Below are 17726 nucleotides of genomic sequence, written 5' to 3'. Positions count from 1 at the left end.
AGAGGCGGGGAATCAGAGGCGGGGAAACAGAGGCGGGGAATCAAATATAGGGAATCAGAGGTGGGGAATCAGAGGTTGTGAATCAGAGATGGGGAATCAAGGCGGGGAATCAGAGGCAGGGAATCAGACGCGGGGAATCAGAGGCGGGGATTCAGAGCTGGGGAATCAGAGGCGGGGAATCAGAGTTGGGGAATCAGAGGCAGGGAATCAGATATGGGGAATCAGAGGCGGGGAATCAGAGGCGGGGAAACAGAGGCGGGGAATCAGATATGGGGAATCAGAGGTGGGGAATTAGATATAGGGAAACAGAGGCGGGGAATCAGAGGCGGGGAAACAGAGGCGGGGAAACAGAGGCGGGGAATCAGATATGGGGAATCAGAGGTGGGGAATCCGAGGTTGGGAATCAGAGGCAGGGAATCAGAGGCGGGGAATCAGAGGCGGGGAATCAGAGGAAGGGAATCAGATGTGCGGAATCGGAGATGGGGAATCAGAGGCAGGGAATCAGAGGCGGGGAATCAGAGGCGGGGAATCAGAGGCCGGGAATCAGATATGGGGAAACAGAGGCGGGGAATCCGAGGCGGGGAAACAGAGGTGGGGAATCAGATATGGGGAATCAGAGGTGGGGAATCAGAGGTTGGGAATCAGAGGCAGGGAATCAGATATGGGGAATCAGAGGTGGGGAATCAGAGGCAGGGAATCAGATGTGCGGAATCAGAGATGGGGAATCAGAGGCAGGGAATCAGAATCAGAAGCAGGGAATCAGTAGCAGGGAATCAGAGGCCGGGAATAAAAGGCGGGGAATCAGAGGCAGGGAATCGGATGTGCGGAATCAGAGATGGGGAATCAGAGGTGGGGATTCAGAGGTGGTGAATCAGAGAAGGGGAATCAGAGGCTGGGAATCAGAGGCAGGGAATCAGATGCAGGGAATCAGAGGCGGGGAATCATAGCTGGCGAATTAGAGGAGGGGAATCAGAGTTGGGGAATCAGAGGCGGGGAATCAGATATGGGGAAACAGAGGCGGGGAATCAGAGGTGGGGAAACAGAGGCGGGGAATCAGATATGGGGAATCAGAGGTGGGGAATCAGGGGCAGGGAATCAGTGGCAGGGAATCAGACGCGGGGATTCAGAGGCGGGGAATCAGAGGCGGGGAATCAGAGGCGGGGAATCAGAGGCAGGGAATCGGATGTGCGGAATCAGAGATGGGGAATCAGAGGTGGGGATTCAGAGGTGGTGAATCAGAGAAGGGGAATCAGAGGCTGGGAATCAGAGGCAGGGAATCAGACGCAGGGAATCAGAGGCGGGGAATCATAGCTGGCGAATTAGAGGAGGGGAATCAGAGTTGGGGAAACAGAGGCGGGGAATCAGATATGGGGAATCAGAGGTGGGGAATCAGGGGCAGGGAATCAGTGGCAGGGAATCAGAGGCGGGGAATCATAGCTGGCGAATTAGAGGAAGGGAATCAGAGTTGGGGAAACAGAGGCGGGGAATCAGATATGGGGAATCAGAGGTGGGGAATCAGGGGCAGGGAATCAGTGGCAGGGAATCAGACGCGGGGAATCAGAGACGGGGAATCAGAGGCAGGGAATCAGACACGGGGAATCAGAGGCGGGGAATCAGAGATGGGGAATCAGAGGCGGGGAATCAGAGGCAGGGAATCAGAGGCCGGGAATCAGATGCTGGGAATAAGAGGCCGGGAATCAGAGGTGGGGAAACAGAGGCGGGGAATCAGATATGGGGAATCAGAGGTGGGGAATCAGAGGCGGGGAATCAGAGGCAGGGAATCGGATGTGCGGAATCAGAGATGGGGAATCAGAGGTGGGGATTCAGAGGTGGTGAATCAGAGAAGGGGAATCAGAGGCTGGGAATCAGAGGCAGGGAATCAGACGCAGGGAATCAGAGGCGGGGAATCATAGCTGGCGAATTACAGGAGGGGAATCAGAGTTGGGGAAACAGAGGCGGGGATTCAGATATGGGGAATCAGAGGTGGGGAATCAGAGGCAGGGAATCAGATGTGCGGAATCAGAGATGGGGAATCAGAGGCAGGGAATCAGAATCAGAAGCAGGGAATCAGAGGCCGGGAATCAGAGGCCTGAATCGGATGCTGGGAATCAGAGGCCTGGAATCAGAGGCGGGGAATCAGAGGCAGGGAATCAGATGCGGGGAATCAGAGGCGGGGAATCAGAGCTGGGGAATCAGAGGCAGGGTATTAGAGTTGGGGAACCAGAGGCGGGGAATCAGATATGGGGAAACAGAGGTGGGGAATCAGAGGCGGGGAAACAGAGGCAGGGAATCAGATATGGGGAATCAGAGGCGGGGAATCAGAGGTGGGGAATCATAGGCAGGGAATCGGATGTGCGGAATCAGAGATGGGGAATCAGAGGCCGGGAATCAGAGGTGGTGAATCAGATATGGAGAATCAGAGGCGGGGAATCAGAGGCAGGGAATCAGACGCAGGGAATCAGAGGTGGGCAATCAGAGGCGGGGAATCATATATGGGGAATCAGAGGTGGGGAATCAGAGGCGGGGAAACAGGCGGGGAATCAGATATGGGGAATCAGAGGTGGGGCATCAGAGGTTGTGAATCACAGATGGGGAATTAGAGGAGGGAAATCAGAGGCAGGGAATCAGACGCGGGGAATCAGACGCGGGGATTCAGAGCTGGGGAATCAGAAGCGGGGAATCAGAGTTGGGGAATCAGAGGCGGGGAATCAGATATGGGGAATCAGAGGCAGGGAATCAGAGGCGGGGAATCAGAGGCATGGAATCAGACGTGGGGAATCTGAGGCGGGGAATCAGAGCTGGGGAATCAGAGGTGGGGAATCAGAGTTGGGGAATCAGAGGCAGGGAATTGGATGTGCGGAATCAGAGATGGGGAATCAGAGGTGGGGAATCAGAGGCGGTGAATCAGAGATGGGGAATCAGAGGCGGGGAATCAGAGGCAGGAAATCAGACACGGGGATTCAGAGGCTGGGAATCAGACGGGGGGAATCAAAGGCGGGGAATCAGAGCTGGGGAATCTGAGGCAGGGAATCAGAGTTGGGGATTCAGAGGCGGGGAATCAGATATGGGGAAACAGAGGCGGGGAATCAGAGGCGGGAAAACAGAGGCGGGGAATTAGATATGGGGAATCAGAGGTGGGGAATCAGAGGTGGTGAATCAGTGGGGGAATCACAGGCGGGGTATCAGAGGCAGGGAATAGAATGCGGGGAATCAGAGGCAGGGAATCAGAGCTGGGGAATCAGAGGCGGGGAATCATAGTTGGGAATCAGAGGCGGGGAATCAGATATGGGGAAACAGAGGCGGGGAATCAGAGGCGGGGAAACAGGCGGGGAATCAGATATGGGGAATCGGATGCAGGGAATCAGAGGCGGGGAATCAGAGCTGGGGAATCAGAGGCGGGGAATCAGAGTTGGGGCATCAGAGGTGGGGAATTAGATATAGGGAAACAGAGGCGGGGAATCAGAGGCGGGGAAACAGAGGCGGGGAATCAGATATGGGGAATCAGAGGTGGGGAATCAGAGGCAGGGAATCAGATGTGCGGAATCAGAGATGGGGAATCAGAGGCAGGGAATCAGAATCAGAAGCGGGGAATCAGAGGCCGGGAATAAGAGGCCGAGAATCAGATGCTGGGAATAAGAGGCCGGGAATCAGAGGTGGGGAATCAGAGTCCGGGAATCAGAGATGGGGATTCAGAGGCGGGGAATGAGATATGGAGAATCAGAGGCGGGGAATCAGAGGCGGGGAAACGGAGGTGGGGAATCAGATATGGGGAATCAGAGGTGGCGAATCAAAGGCGGTGAATCAGAGATGGGGAATCAGAGGCGGGGAATCAGAGGCAGGGAATCAGATGCGGGGAATCAGAGGCGGGGAATCGTAGCTGGCGAATCAGAGGCGGGGAATCAGAGGTGGGCAATCAGAGGCGGGGAATCAGATATGGGGAATCAGAGGCGGGGAATCAGAGGCGGGGAAACAGAGGCGGGGAATCAAATATAGGGAATCAGAGGTGGGGAATCAGAGGTTGTGAATCAGAGATGGGGAATCAAGGCGGGGAATCAGAGGCAGGGAATCAGACGCGGGGAATCAGAGGCGGGGATTCAGAGCTGGGGAATCAGAGGCGGGGAATCAGAGTTGGGGAATCAGAGGCAGGGAATCAGATATGGGGAATCAGAGGCGGGGAATCAGAGGCGGGGAAACAGAGGCGGGGAATCAGATATGGAGAATCAGAGGTGGGGAATCAGGGGCAGGGAATCAGTGGCAGGGAATCAGAGGCGGGGAATCTGAGGCGGGGAATCAGAGGCAGGGAATCAGACACGGGGAATCAGAGGCGGGGAATCAGAGATGGCGAATCAGAGGCGGGGAATCAGAGGCAGGGAATCGGACGCCGGGAATCAGAGGCGGGGAATCAGAGTTGGGGAATCAGAGGCGGGGAATCAGAGTTGGGGAATCAGAGGCGGGGAATCAGATATGGGGAAATAGAGGCGGGGAATCAGATATGGGGAATCAGAGGTGTGGAATCAGAGGTTGGGAATCAGAGGCAGGGAATCAGAGGCGGGGAATCAGATATGGGGAATCAGAGGTGGCGAATCAAAGGCCGTGAAACAGAGATGGGGAATCAGGGCAGGGAATCAGAGGCAGGGAATCAGAGCTGGGGAAACAGAGGCGGGGAATCAGATATGGGGAATCAGAGGTGGGGAATCAGGGGCGGGGAATCAGTGGCAGGGAATCAGAGCTGGGGAATCAGAGGTGTGGAATCAGAGCTGGGGAAACAGAGGCGGGGAATCAGATATGGGGAATCAGAGGTGGGGAATCAGGGGCGGGGAATCAGTGGCAGGGAATCAGAGGCCGGGAATAAAAGGCGGGGAATCAGAGCTGGGGAATCAGAGGCGGGGAATCAGAGTTGGGGAATCAGAGGAGGGGAATCAGATATGGGGAAACAGAGGCCGGGAATCAGAGGCAGGGAAACAGAGGCGGGGAATCAGATATGGGGAATCAGAGGTGGGGAATTAGAGGTTGCAATCAGAGGCGGGGAATCAGAGGCTGGGAATCAGAGGCAGGGAATCGGATGTGCGGAATCAGAGATGGGGAATCAGAGGTGGGGATTCAGAGGTGGTGAATCAGAGAAGGGGAATCAGAGGCTGGGAATCAGAGGCAGGGAATCAGACGCAGGGAATCAGAGGCGGGGAATCATAGCTGGCGAATTAGAGGAGGGGAATCAGAGTTGGGGAATCAGAGGCGGGGAATCAGATATAGGGAAACAGAGGCGGGGAATCAGAGGCGGGGAAACAGAGGCGGGGAATCAGATATGGGGAATCAGAGGTGGGGAATCAGAGGCAGGGAATCAGATGTGCGGAATCAGAGATGGGGAATCAGAGGCAGGGAATCAGAATCAGAAGCAGGGAATCAGTAGCAGGGAATCAGAGGCCGGGAATAAAAGGCGGGGAATCAGAGGCAGGGAATCGGATGTGCGGAATCAGAGATGGGGAATCAGAGGTGGGGATTCAGAGGTGGTGAATCAGAGAAGGGGAATCAGAGGCTGGGAATCAGAGGCAGGGAATCAGATGCAGGGAATCAGAGGCGGGGAATCATAGCTGGCGAATTAGAGGAGGGGAATCAGAGTTGGGGAATCAGAGGCGGGGAATCAGATATGGGGAAACAGAGGCGGGGAATCAGAGGTGGGGAAACAGAGGCGGGGAATCAGATATGGGGAATCAGAGGTGGGGAATCAGGGGCAGGGAATCAGTGGCAGGGAATCAGACGCGGGGAATCAGAGGCGGGGAATCAGAGGCGGGGAATCAGAGGCGGGGAATCAGAGGCAGGGAATCGGATGTGCGGAATCAGAGATGGGGAATCAGAGGTGGGGATTCAGAGGTGGTGAATCAGAGAAGGGGAATCAGAGGCTGGGAATCAGAGGCAGGGAATCAGACGCAGGGAATCAGAGGCGGGGAATCATAGCTGGCGAATTAGAGGAGGGGAATCAGAGTTGGGGAAACAGAGGCGGGGAATCAGATATGGGGAATCAGAGGTGGGGAATCAGGGGCAGGGAATCAGTGGCAGGGAATCAGAGGCGGGGAATCATAGCTGGCGAATTAGAGGAAGGGAATCAGAGTTGGGGAAACAGAGGCGGGGAATCAGATATGGGGAATCAGAGGTGGGGAATCAGGGGCAGGGAATCAGTGGCAGGGAATCAGACGCGGGGAATCAGAGACGGGGAATCAGAGGCAGGGAATCAGACACGGGGAATCAGAGGCGGGGAATCAGAGATGGGGAATCAGAGGCGGGGAATCAGAGGCAGGGAATCAGAGGCCGGGAATCAGATGCTGGGAATAAGAGGCCGGGAATCAGAGGTGGGGAAACAGAGGCGGGGAATCAGATATGGGGAATCAGAGGTGGGGAATCAGAGGCGGGGAATCAGTGGCAGGGAATCAGAGGCCGGGAATAAAAGGCGGGGAATCAAAGCTGGGGAATCAGAGGCGGGGAATCAGAGTTGGGGAATCAGAGGAGGGGAATCAGATATGGGGAAACAGAGGCCGGGAATCAGAGGCAGGGAAACAGCGGCGGGGAATCAGATATGGGAAATCAGAGGTGGGGAATTAGAGGTTGCGAATCAGAGGCGGGATATCAGTGGCGGGGAATCAGAGGCAGGGAATCGGATGTGCGGAATCAGAGATGGGGAATCAGAGGTGGGGATTCAGAGGTGGTGAATCAGAGAAGGGGAATCAGAGGCTGGGAATCAGAGGCAGGGAATCAGACGCAGGGAATCAGAGGCGGGGAATCATAGCTGGCGAATTACAGGAGGGGAATCAGAGTTGGGGAATCAGAGGCGGGGATTCAGATATGGGGAAACAGAGGCGGGGAATCAGAGGCGGGGAAACAGAGGCGGGGATTCAGATATGGGGAATCAGAGGTGGGGAATCAGAGGCAGGGAATCAGATGTGCGGAATCAGAGATGGGGAATCAGAGGCAGGGAATCAGAATCAGAAGCAGGGAATCAGAGGCCGGGAATCAGAGGCCTGAATCGGATGCTGGGAATCAGAGGCCTGGAATCAGAGGCGGGGAATCAGAGGCAGGGAATCAGATGCGGGGAATCAGAGGCGGGGAATCAGAGCTGGGGAATCAGAGGCAGGGTATTAGAGTTGGGGAACCAGAGGCGGGGAATCAGATATGGGGAAACAGAGGTGGGGAATCAGAGGCGGGGAAACAGAGGCAGGGAATCAGATATGGGGAATCAGAGGCGGGGAATCAGAGGTGGGGAATCATAGGCAGGGAATCGGATGTGCGGAATCAGAGATGGGGAATCAGAGGCCGGGAATCAGAGGTGGTGAATCAGATATGGAGAATCAGAGGCGGGGAATCAGAGGCAGGGAATCAGACGCAGGGAATCAGAGGTGGGCAATCAGAGGCGGGGAATCATATATGGGGAATCAGAGGTGGGGAATCAGAGGCGGGGAAACAGGCGGGGAATCAGATATGGGGAATCAGAGGTGGGGCATCAGAGGTTGTGAATCACAGATGGGGAATTAGAGGAGGGAAATCAGAGGCAGGGAATCAGACGCGGGGAATCAGACGCGGGGATTCAGAGCTGGGGAATCAGAAGCGGGGAATCAGAGTTGGGGAATCAGAGGCGGGGAATCAGATATGGGGAATCAGAGGCAGGGAATCAGAGGCGGGGAATCAGAGGCATGGAATCAGACGTGGGGAATCTGAGGCGGGGAATCAGAGCTGGGGAATCAGAGGTGGGGAATCAGAGTTGGGGTATCAGAGGCAGGGAATTGGATGTGCGGAATCAGAGATGGGGAATCAGAGGTGGGGAATCAGAGGCGGTGAATCAGAGATGGGGAATCAGAGGCGGGGAATCAGAGGCAGGAAATCAGACACGGGGATTCAGAGGCTGGGAATCAGACGGGGGGAATCAAAGGCGGGGAATCAGAGCTGGGGAATCTGAGGCAGGGAATCAGAGTTGGGGATTCAGAGGCGGGGAATCAGATGCTGGGAATAAGAGGCCGGGAATCAGAGGTGGGGAAACAGAGGCGGGGAATCAGATATGGGGAATCAGAGGTGGGGAATCAGAGGCGGGGAATCAGTGGCAGGGAATCAGAGGCCGGGAATAAAAGGCGGGGAATCAAAGCTGGGGAATCAGAGGCGGGGAATCAGAGTTGGGGAATCAGAGGAGGGGAATCAGATATGGGGAAACAGAGGCCGGGAATCAGAGGCAGGGAAACAGAGGCGGGGAATCAGATATGGGAAATCAGAGGTGGGGAATTAGAGGTTGCGAATCAGAGGCGGGATATCAGTGGCGGGGAATCAGAGGCAGGGAATCGGATGTGCGGAATCAGAGATGGGGAATCAGAGGTGGGGATTCAGAGGTGGTGAATCAGAGAAGGGGAATCAGAGGCTGGGAATCAGAGGCAGGGAATCAGACGCAGGGAATCAGAGGCGGGGAATCATAGCTGGCGAATTACAGGAGGGGAATCAGAGTTGGGGAATCAGAGGCGGGGATTCAGATATGGGGAAACAGAGGCGGGGAATCAGAGGCGGGGAAACAGAGGCGGGGATTCAGATATGGGGAATCAGAGGTGGGGAATCAGAGGCAGGGAATCAGATGTGCGGAATCAGAGATGGGGAATCAGAGGCAGGGAATCAGAATCAGAAGCAGGGAATCAGAGGCCGGGAATCAGAGGCCTGAATCGGATTCTGGGAATCAGAGGCCTGGAATCAGAGGCGGGGAATCAGAGGCAGGGAATCAGATGCGGGGAATCAGAGGCGGGGAATCAGAGCTGGGGAATCAGAGGCAGGGTATTAGAGTTGGGGAACCAGAGGCGGGGAATCAGATATGGGGAAACAGAGGTGGGGAATCAGAGGCGGGGAAACAGAGGCAGGGAATCAGATATGGGGAATCAGAGGCGGGGAATCAGAGGTGGGGAATCATAGGCAGGGAATCGGATGTGCGGAATCAGAGATGGGGAATCAGAGGCCGGGAATCAGAGGTGGTGAATCAGATATGGAGAATCAGAGGCGGGGAATCAGAGGCAGGGAATCAGACGCAGGGAATCAGAGGTGGGCAATCAGAGGCGGGGAATCATATATGGGGAATCAGAGGTGGGGAATCAGAGGCGGGGAAACAGGCGGGGAATCAGATATGGGGAATCAGAGGTGGGGCATCAGAGGTTGTGAATCACAGATGGGGAATTAGAGGAGGGAAATCAGAGGCAGGGAATCAGACGCGGGGAATCAGACGCGGGGATTCAGAGCTGGGGAATCAGAAGCGGGGAATCAGAGTTGGGGAATCAGAGGCGGGGAATCAGATATGGGGAATCAGAGGCAGGGAATCAGAGGCGGGGAATCAGAGGCATGGAATCAGACGTGGGGAATCTGAGGCGGGGAATCAGAGCTGGGGAATCAGAGGTGGGGAATCAGAGTTGGGGAATCAGAGGCAGGGAATTGGATGTGCGGAATCAGAGATGGGGAATCAGAGGTGGGGAATCAGAGGCGGTGAATCAGAGATGGGGAATCAGAGGCGGGGAATCAGAGGCAGGAAATCAGACACGGGGATTCAGAGGCTGGGAATCAGACGGGGGGAATCAAAGGCGGGGAATCAGAGCTGGGGAATCTGAGGCAGGGAATCAGAGTTGGGGATTCAGAGGCGGGGAATCAGATATGGGGAAACAGAGGCGGGGAATCAGAGGCGGGAAAACAGAGGCGGGGAATTAGATATGGGGAATCAGAGGTGGGGAATCAGAGGTGATGAATCAGTGGGGGAATCACAGGCGGGGAATCAGAGGCAGGGAATAGAATGCGGGGAATCAGAGGCAGGGAATCAGAGCTGGGGAATCAGAGGCGGGGAATCATAGTTGGGAATCAGAGGCGGGGAATCAGATATGGGGAAACAGAGGCGGGGAATCAGAGGTGGGGAAACAGGCGGGGAATCAGATATGGGGAATCGGATGCAGGGAATCAGAGGCGGGGAATCAGAGCTGGGGAATCAGAGGCGGGGAATCAGAGTTGGGGCATCAGAGGTGGGGAATTAGATATAGGGAAACAGAGGCGGGGAATCAGAGGCGGGGAAACAGAGGCGGGGAATCAGATATGGGGAATCAGAGGTGGGGAATCAGAGGCAGGGAATCAGATGTGCGGAATCAGAGATGGGGAATCAGAGGCAGGGAATCAGAATCAGAAGCGGGGAATCAGAGGCCGGGAATAAGAGGCCGAGAATCAGATGCTGGGAATAAGAGGCCGGGAATCAGAGGTGGGGAATCAGAGTCCGGGAATCAGAGATGGGGATTCAGAGGCGGGGAATGAGATATGGAGAATCAGAGGCGGGGAATCAGAGGCGGGGAAACGGAGGTGGGGAATCAGATATGGGGAATCAGAGGTGGCGAATCAAAGGCGGTGAATCAGAGATGGGGAATCAGAGGCGGGGAATCAGAGGCAGGGAATCAGATGCGGGGAATCAGAGGCGGGGAATCGTAGCTGGCGAATCAGAGGCGGGGAATCAGAGGTGGGCAATCAGAGGCGGGGAATCAGATATGGGGAATCAGAGGAGGGGAATCAGAGGCGGGGAAACAGAGGCGGGGAATCAAATATAGGGAATCAGAGGTGGGGAATCAGAGGTTGTGAATCAGAGATGGGGAATCAAGGCGGGGAATCAGAGGCAGGGAATCAGACGCGGGGAATCAGAGGCGGGGATTCAGAGCTGGGGAATCAGAGGCGGGGAATCAGAGTTGGGGAATCAGAGGCAGGGAATCAGATATGGGGAATCAGAGGCGGGGAATCAGAGGCGGGGAAACAGAGGCGGGGAATCAGATATGGGGAATCAGAGGTGGGGAATTAGATATAGGGAAACAGAGGCGGGGAATCAGAGGCGGGGAAACAGAGGCGGGGAAACAGAGGCGGGGAATCAGATATGGGGAATCAGAGGTGGGGAATCCGAGGTTGGGAATCAGAGGCAGGGAATCAGAGGCGGGGAATCAGAGGCGGGGAATCAGAGGAAGGGAATCAGATGTGCGGAATCGGAGATGGGGAATCAGAGGCAGGGAATCAGAGGCGGGGAATCAGAGGCGGGGAATCAGAGGCCGGGAATCAGATATGGGGAAACAGAGGCGGGGAATCCGAGGCGGGGAAACAGAGGTGGGGAATCAGATATGGGGAATCAGAGGTGGGGAATCAGAGGTTGGGAATCAGAGGCAGGGAATCAGAGGCTTGGAATCAGATGCAGGGAATCAGATGCGGGGAATCAGAGGCGGGGAATCAGAGCTGGGGAATCAGAGGTGGGGAATCAGATTTGGGGAATCAGAGGCGGGGACTTAGATATTGGGAAACAGAGGCGGGGAATCAGAGGCGGGGAAACCCAGGCGGGGAATCAGATATGGGGAATCAGAGTTGGGGAATCAGAGGCAAGGAATCAGATGTGCGGAATCAGAGATGGGGAATCAGAGGCAGGGAATCAGAATCAGAAGCAGGGAATCAGAGGCCGGGAATCAGAGGCCGGAATCAGAGGCGGGGAATCACCGGCAGGGAATCAGATGCGGGGAATCAGAGGCGGGGAATCAGAGCTGGGGAATCAGAGGCGGGGTATTAGAGTTGGGGAATCAGAGGCGGGGAATCAGATATGGGGAAACAGAGGTGGGGAATCAGAGGCGGGGAAACAGAGGCAGGGAATCAGATATGGGGAATCAGAGGCGGGGAATAAGAGGTGGGGAATCATAGGCAGGGAATCGGATGTGCGGAATCAGAGATGGGGAATCAGAGGCCGGGAATCAGAGGTGGTGAATCAGAGATGGGGAATCAGAGGCGGGGAATCAGAGGCAGGGAATCAGACGCGGGGAATCAGAGGTGGGCAATCAGAGGCGGGGAATCAGATATGGGGAATCAGAGGCGGGGTATCAGAGGCGGGGAAACAGAGGTGGGGAATCAGATATGGGGAATCAGAGGTGGGGCATCAGAGGTTGTGAATCACAGATGGGGAATCAGAGGCGGGGAATCAGAGGCAGGGAATCAGACGCGGGGAATCAGAGGCGGGGATTCAGAGCTGGGGAATCAGATGCGGGGAATCAGAGTTGTGGAATCAGAGGCGGGGAATCAGATATGGGGAATCAGAGGCAGGGAATCAGAGGCGGGAAAACAGAGGCGGGGAATCAGATATGGGGAATCAGAGGCGGGGAATCAGAGGCAGGGAATCAGACACGGGGAATCAGAGGCGGGGAATCAGAGATGGGGAATCAGAGGCGGGGAATCAGAGGCAGGGAATCGGATGCCGGGAATCAGAGGCGGGAAATCAGAGCTGGGGAATCAGAGGCGGGGAATCAGAGTTGGGGAATCAGAGGCGGCGAAGCAGATATGGGGAAATAGAGGCGGGGAATCAGATATGGGGAATCACAGGCGGGGAATCAGATATGGGGAATCAGAGACTGGGAATCAGAGGGGGGGAAACAGAGGCGGGGAATAAGATATGGAGAATCAGAGGTGGGGAATCAGGGGCGGGGAATCAGTGGCAGGGAATCAGAGGCGGGGAATCAGAGGCGGGGAATCAAAGGAAGGGAATCAGACACGGGGAATCAGAGGTGGGGAATCAGAGATGGGGAATCAGAGGCGGGGAATCACAGGCAGGGAATCAGACGCGGGGAATCAGAGGCGGGGAATCAGAGCTGGGGAATCAGAGGTGTGGAATCAGAGTCGGGGAATCAGAGGCAGGGAATCGGTTGTGCGGAATCAGAGATGGGGAATCAGATGTGGGGAATCAGAGGCAGTGAATCAGAGATGGGGAATCAGAGGCGGAGAATCAGAGGCAAGAAATCAGACGGGGATTCAGAGGCTGGGAATCAGACGGGGGGAATCAAAGGCGGGGAATCAGAGCTGGTGAATCAGAGGCAGGGAATCAGAGTTGGGGATTCAGAGGCGGGGAATCAGATATGGGGAAACAGAGGCGGGGAATGAGAGGCGGGGAATTAGATATGGGGAATCAGAGGTGGGGAATCAGAGGTGGTGAATCAGAGATGGGGAATCACAGGAGGGGAATCAGAGGCAGCGAATAGAACGCGGGGAATCAGAGGCAGGGAATCAGAGCTGGGGAATCAGAGGCGGGGAATCAGATATGGGGAAACAGAGGCGGGGAATCAGAGGCGGGGAAACAGAGGCGGGGAATCAGACATGGGGAATCGGTTGCGGGGAATCAGAGGCGGGGAATCAGAGCTGGGGAATCAGAGGCGGGGAATCAGAGTTGGGGCATCAGAGGTGGGGAATTAGATATGGGGAAACAGAGGCGGGGAATCAGAGGCGATGAAACAGAGGCGGGGAATCAGATATGGGGAATCAGAGGTGGGGAATCAGAGGCAGGGAATCAGATGTGCGGAATCAGAGATGGGGAATCAGAGGCAGGGAATCAGAATCAGAAGCGGGGAATCAGAGGCCGGGAATCAGAGGCCGGGAATCAGATGCTGGGAATAAGAGGCCGGGAATCAGAGGTGGGGAATCAGAGTCCGGTAATCAGAGATGGGGATTCAGAGGCGGGGAATGAGATATGGAGAATCAGAGGCGGGGAATCAGAGGCGGGGAAACAGAGGTGGGGAATCAGATATGGAGAATCAGATGTGGGGAATCAAAGGCGGTGAATCAGAGATGGGGAATCAGAGGCAGGGAATCAGAGGCAGGGAATCAGATGCGGGGATTCAGAGGCGGGGAATCAGAGCTGGCGAATCAGAGGCGGGGAATCAAAGGTGGGCAATCAGAGCCGGGGAATCAGATATGGGGAATCAGAGGCGGGGAATCAGATATGGGGAATCAGAGGCAGGGATTCAGATATGGGGAATCAGAGGCGGGGAATCAGAGGCGGGGAAACAGAGGCGGGGAATCAGATATGGGGAATCAGAGGTGGGGAATCAGGGGCAGGGAATCAGTGGCAGGGAATCAGAGGCGGGGAATCTGAGGCGGGGAATCAGAGGCAGGGAATCAGACACGGGGAATCAGAGGCGGGGAATCAGAGATGGCGAATCAGAGGCGGGGAATCAGAGGCAGGGAATCGGACGCCGGGAATCAGAGGCGGGGAATCAGAGTTGGGGAATCAGAGGCGGGGAATCAGAGTTGGGGAATCAGAGGCGGGGAATCAGATATGGGGAAATAGAGGCGGGGAACGAGATATGGGGAATCAGAGGTGTGGAATCAGAGGTTGGGAATCAGAGGCAGGGAATCAGATATGGGGAAATAGAGGCGGGGAATCAGATATGGGGAATCAGAGGTGTGGAATCAGAGGCGGGGAAACAGAGGCGGGGAATCAGATATGGGGAATCAGAGGTGGCGAATCAAAGGCGGTGAAACAGAGATGGGGAATCAGGGCAGGGAATCAGAGGCAGGGAATCAGAGCTGGGGAAACAGAGGCGGGGAATCAGATATGGGGAATCAGAGGTGGGCAATCAGAGGCGGGGAATCAGATATGGGGAATCAGATGTGGGGCATCAGAGGTTGTGAATCACAGATGGGGAATTAGAGGCGGGGAATCAGAGGCAGGGAATCAGACGCGGGGAATCAGAGGCGGGGATTCAGAGCTGGGGAATCAGAAGCGGGGAAACAGAGTTGGGGAATCAGAGGCGGGGAATCAGATATGGGGAATCAGAGGCAGGGAATCAGAGGCGGGGAATCAGAGGCAGGGTTCAGACGTGGGGAATCTGGGGCGGGGAATCAGAGCTGGGGAATCAGAGGTGGGGAATCAGAGATGGGGAATCAGAGGCAGGGAATTGGATGTGCGGAATCAGAGATGGGGAATCAGAGGTGGGGAATCAGAGGCGGTGAATCAGAGATGGGGAATCAGAGGCGGGGAATCAGAGGCAGGAAATCAGACACGGGGATTCAGAGGCTGGGAATCAGACGGAGGGAATCAAAGGCGGGGAATCAGAGCTGGGGAATCTGAGGCAGGGAATCAGAGTTGGGGATTCAGAGGCGGGGAATCAGATATGGGGAAACAGAGGCGGGGAATCAGAGGCGGGAAAACAGAGGCGGGGAATTAGATATGGGGAATCAGAGGTGGGGAATCAGAGGTGGTGAATCAGTGGGGGAATCACATGCGGGGAATCAGAGGCAGGGAATAGAACGCGGGGAATCAGAGGCAGGGAATCAGAGCTGGGGAATCAGAGGCGGGGAATCATAGTTGGGAATCAGAGGCGGGGAATCAGATATGGGGAAACAGAGGCGGGGAATCAGAGGCGGGGAAACAGAGGCGGGGAATCAGATATGGGGAATCGGATGCAGGGAATCAGAGGCGGGGAATCAGAGCTGGGGAATCAGAGGCGGGGAATCAGAGTTGGGGCATCAGAGGTGGGGAATTAGATTTAGGGAAACAGAGGCGGGGAATCAGAGGCGGGGAAACAGAGGCGGGGAATCAGATATGGGGAATCAGAGGTGGGGAATCAGAGGCAGGGAATCAGATGTGCGGAATCAGAGATGGGGAATCAGAGGCAGGGAATCAGAATCAGAAGCGGGGAATCAGAGGCCGGGAAGAAGAGGCCGGGAATCAGATGCTGGGAATAAGAGGCCGGGAATCAGAGGTGGGGAATCAGAGTCCGGGAATCAGAGATGGGGATTCAGAGGCGGGGAATGAGATATGGAGAATCAGAGGCGGGGAATCAGAGGCGGGGAAACAGAGGTGGGGAATCAGATATGGGGAATCAGAGGTGGCGAATCAAAGGCGGTGAATCAGAGATGGGGAATCAGAGGCGGGGAATCAGAGGCAGGGAATCAGATGCGGGGAATCAGAGGCGGGGAATCGGAGCTGGCGAATCAGAGGCGGGGAATCAGAGGTGGGCAATCAGAGGCGGGGAATCAGATATGGGGAATCAGAGGCGGGGAATCAGAGGCGGGGAAACAGAGGCGGGGAATCAAATATAGGGAATCAGAGGTGGGGAATCAGAGGTTGTGAATCAGAGATGGGGAATCAAGGCGGGGAATCAGAGGCAGGGAATCAGACGCGGGGAATCAGAGGCGGGGATTCAGAGCTGGGGAATCAGAGGCGGGGAATCAGAGTTGGGGAATCAGAGGCAGGGAATCAGATATGGGGAATCAGAGGCGGGGAATCAGAGGCGGGGAAACAGAGGCGGGGAATCAGATATGGGGAATCAGAGGTGGGGAATTAGATATAGGGAAACAGAGGCGGGGAATCAGAGGCGGGGAATCTGAGGCGGGGAATCAGAGGCAGGGAATCAGACACGGGGAATCAGAGGCGGGGAATCAGAGATGGCGAATCAGAGGCGGGGAATCAGATATGGGGAATCAGAGGCGGGGAATCAGAGGCGGGGAATCAGAGGCAGGGAATCGGACGCCGGGAATCAGAGGCGGGGAATCAGAGTTGGGGAATCAGAGGCGGGGAATCAGAGTTGGGGAATCAGAGGCGGGGAATCAGATATGGGGAAATAGAGGCGGGGAATCAGATATGGGGAATCAGAGGTGTGGAATCAGAGGTTGGGAATCAGAGGCAGGGAATCAGAGGCGGGGAAACAGAGGCGGGGAATCAGATATGGGGAATCAGAGGTGGCGAATCAAAGGCGGTGAAACAGAGATGGGGAATCAGGGCAGGGAATCAGAGGCAGGGAATCAGAGCTGGGGAAACAGAGGCGGGGAATCAGATATGGGGAATCAGAGGCGGGGTATCAGAGGCGGGGAAACAGAGGCGGGGAATCAGATATGGGGAATCAGAGGTGGGGCATCAGAGGTTGTGAATCACAGATGGGGAATCAGAGGCGGGGAATCAGAGGCAGGGAATCAGACGCGGGGAATCAGAGGCGGGGATTCAGAGCTGGGGAATCAGAGGCGGGGAATCAGAGTTGGGGAATCAGAGGCGGCGAATCAGATATGGGGAATCAGAGGCAGGGAATCAGAGGCGGGAAAACAGAGGCGGGGAATCAGATATGGGGAATCAGAGGCGGGGAATCAGAGGCAGGGAATCAGACACGGGGAATCAGAGGCGGGGAATCAGAGATGGGGAATCAGAGGCGGGGAATCAGAGGCAGGGAATCGGATGCCGGGAATCAGAGGCGGGAAATCAGAGCTGGGGAATCAGAGGCGGGGAATCAGAGTTGGGGAATCAGAGGCGGCGAAGCAGATATGGGGAAATAGAGGCGGGGAATCAGATATGGGGAATCACAGGCGGGGAATCAGATATGGGGAATCAGAGACTGGGAATCAGAGGGGGGGAAACAGAGGCGGGGAATAAGATATGGAGAATCAGAGGTGGGGAATCAGGGGCGGGGAATCAGTGGCAGGGAATCAGAGGCGGGGAATCAGAGGCGGGGAATCAAAGGAAGGGAATCAGACACGGGGAATCAGAGGTGGGGAATCAGAGATGGGGAATCAGAGGCGGGGAATCACAGGCAGGGAATCAGACGCGGGGAATCAGAGGCGGGGAATCAGAGCTGGGGAATCAGAGGTGTGGAATCAGACGCGGGGAATCAGAGGCGGGGAATCAGATATGGGGAATCAGAGGTGGGGCATCAGAGGTTGTGAATCACAGATGGGGAATCAGAGGCGGGGAATCAGAGGCAGGGAATCAGACGCGGGGAATCAGAGGCGGGGATTCAGAGCTGGGGAATCAGAGGCGGGGAATCAGAGTTGGGGAATCAGAGGCGGCGAATCAGATATGGGGAATCAGAGGCAGGGAATCAGAGGCGGGAAAACAGAGGCGGGGAATCAGATATGGGGAATCAGAGGCGGGGAATCAGAGGCAGGGAATCAGACACGGGGAATCAGAG

The sequence above is a fragment of the Narcine bancroftii genome, chromosome 8 (genome assembly GCF_036971445.1).
Source record: "Narcine bancroftii isolate sNarBan1 chromosome 8, sNarBan1.hap1, whole genome shotgun sequence".
NCBI classification, from domain to species: domain Eukaryota; kingdom Metazoa; phylum Chordata; class Chondrichthyes; order Torpediniformes; family Narcinidae; genus Narcine; species Narcine bancroftii.
This window is presented reverse-complemented; position numbering follows the sequence as displayed.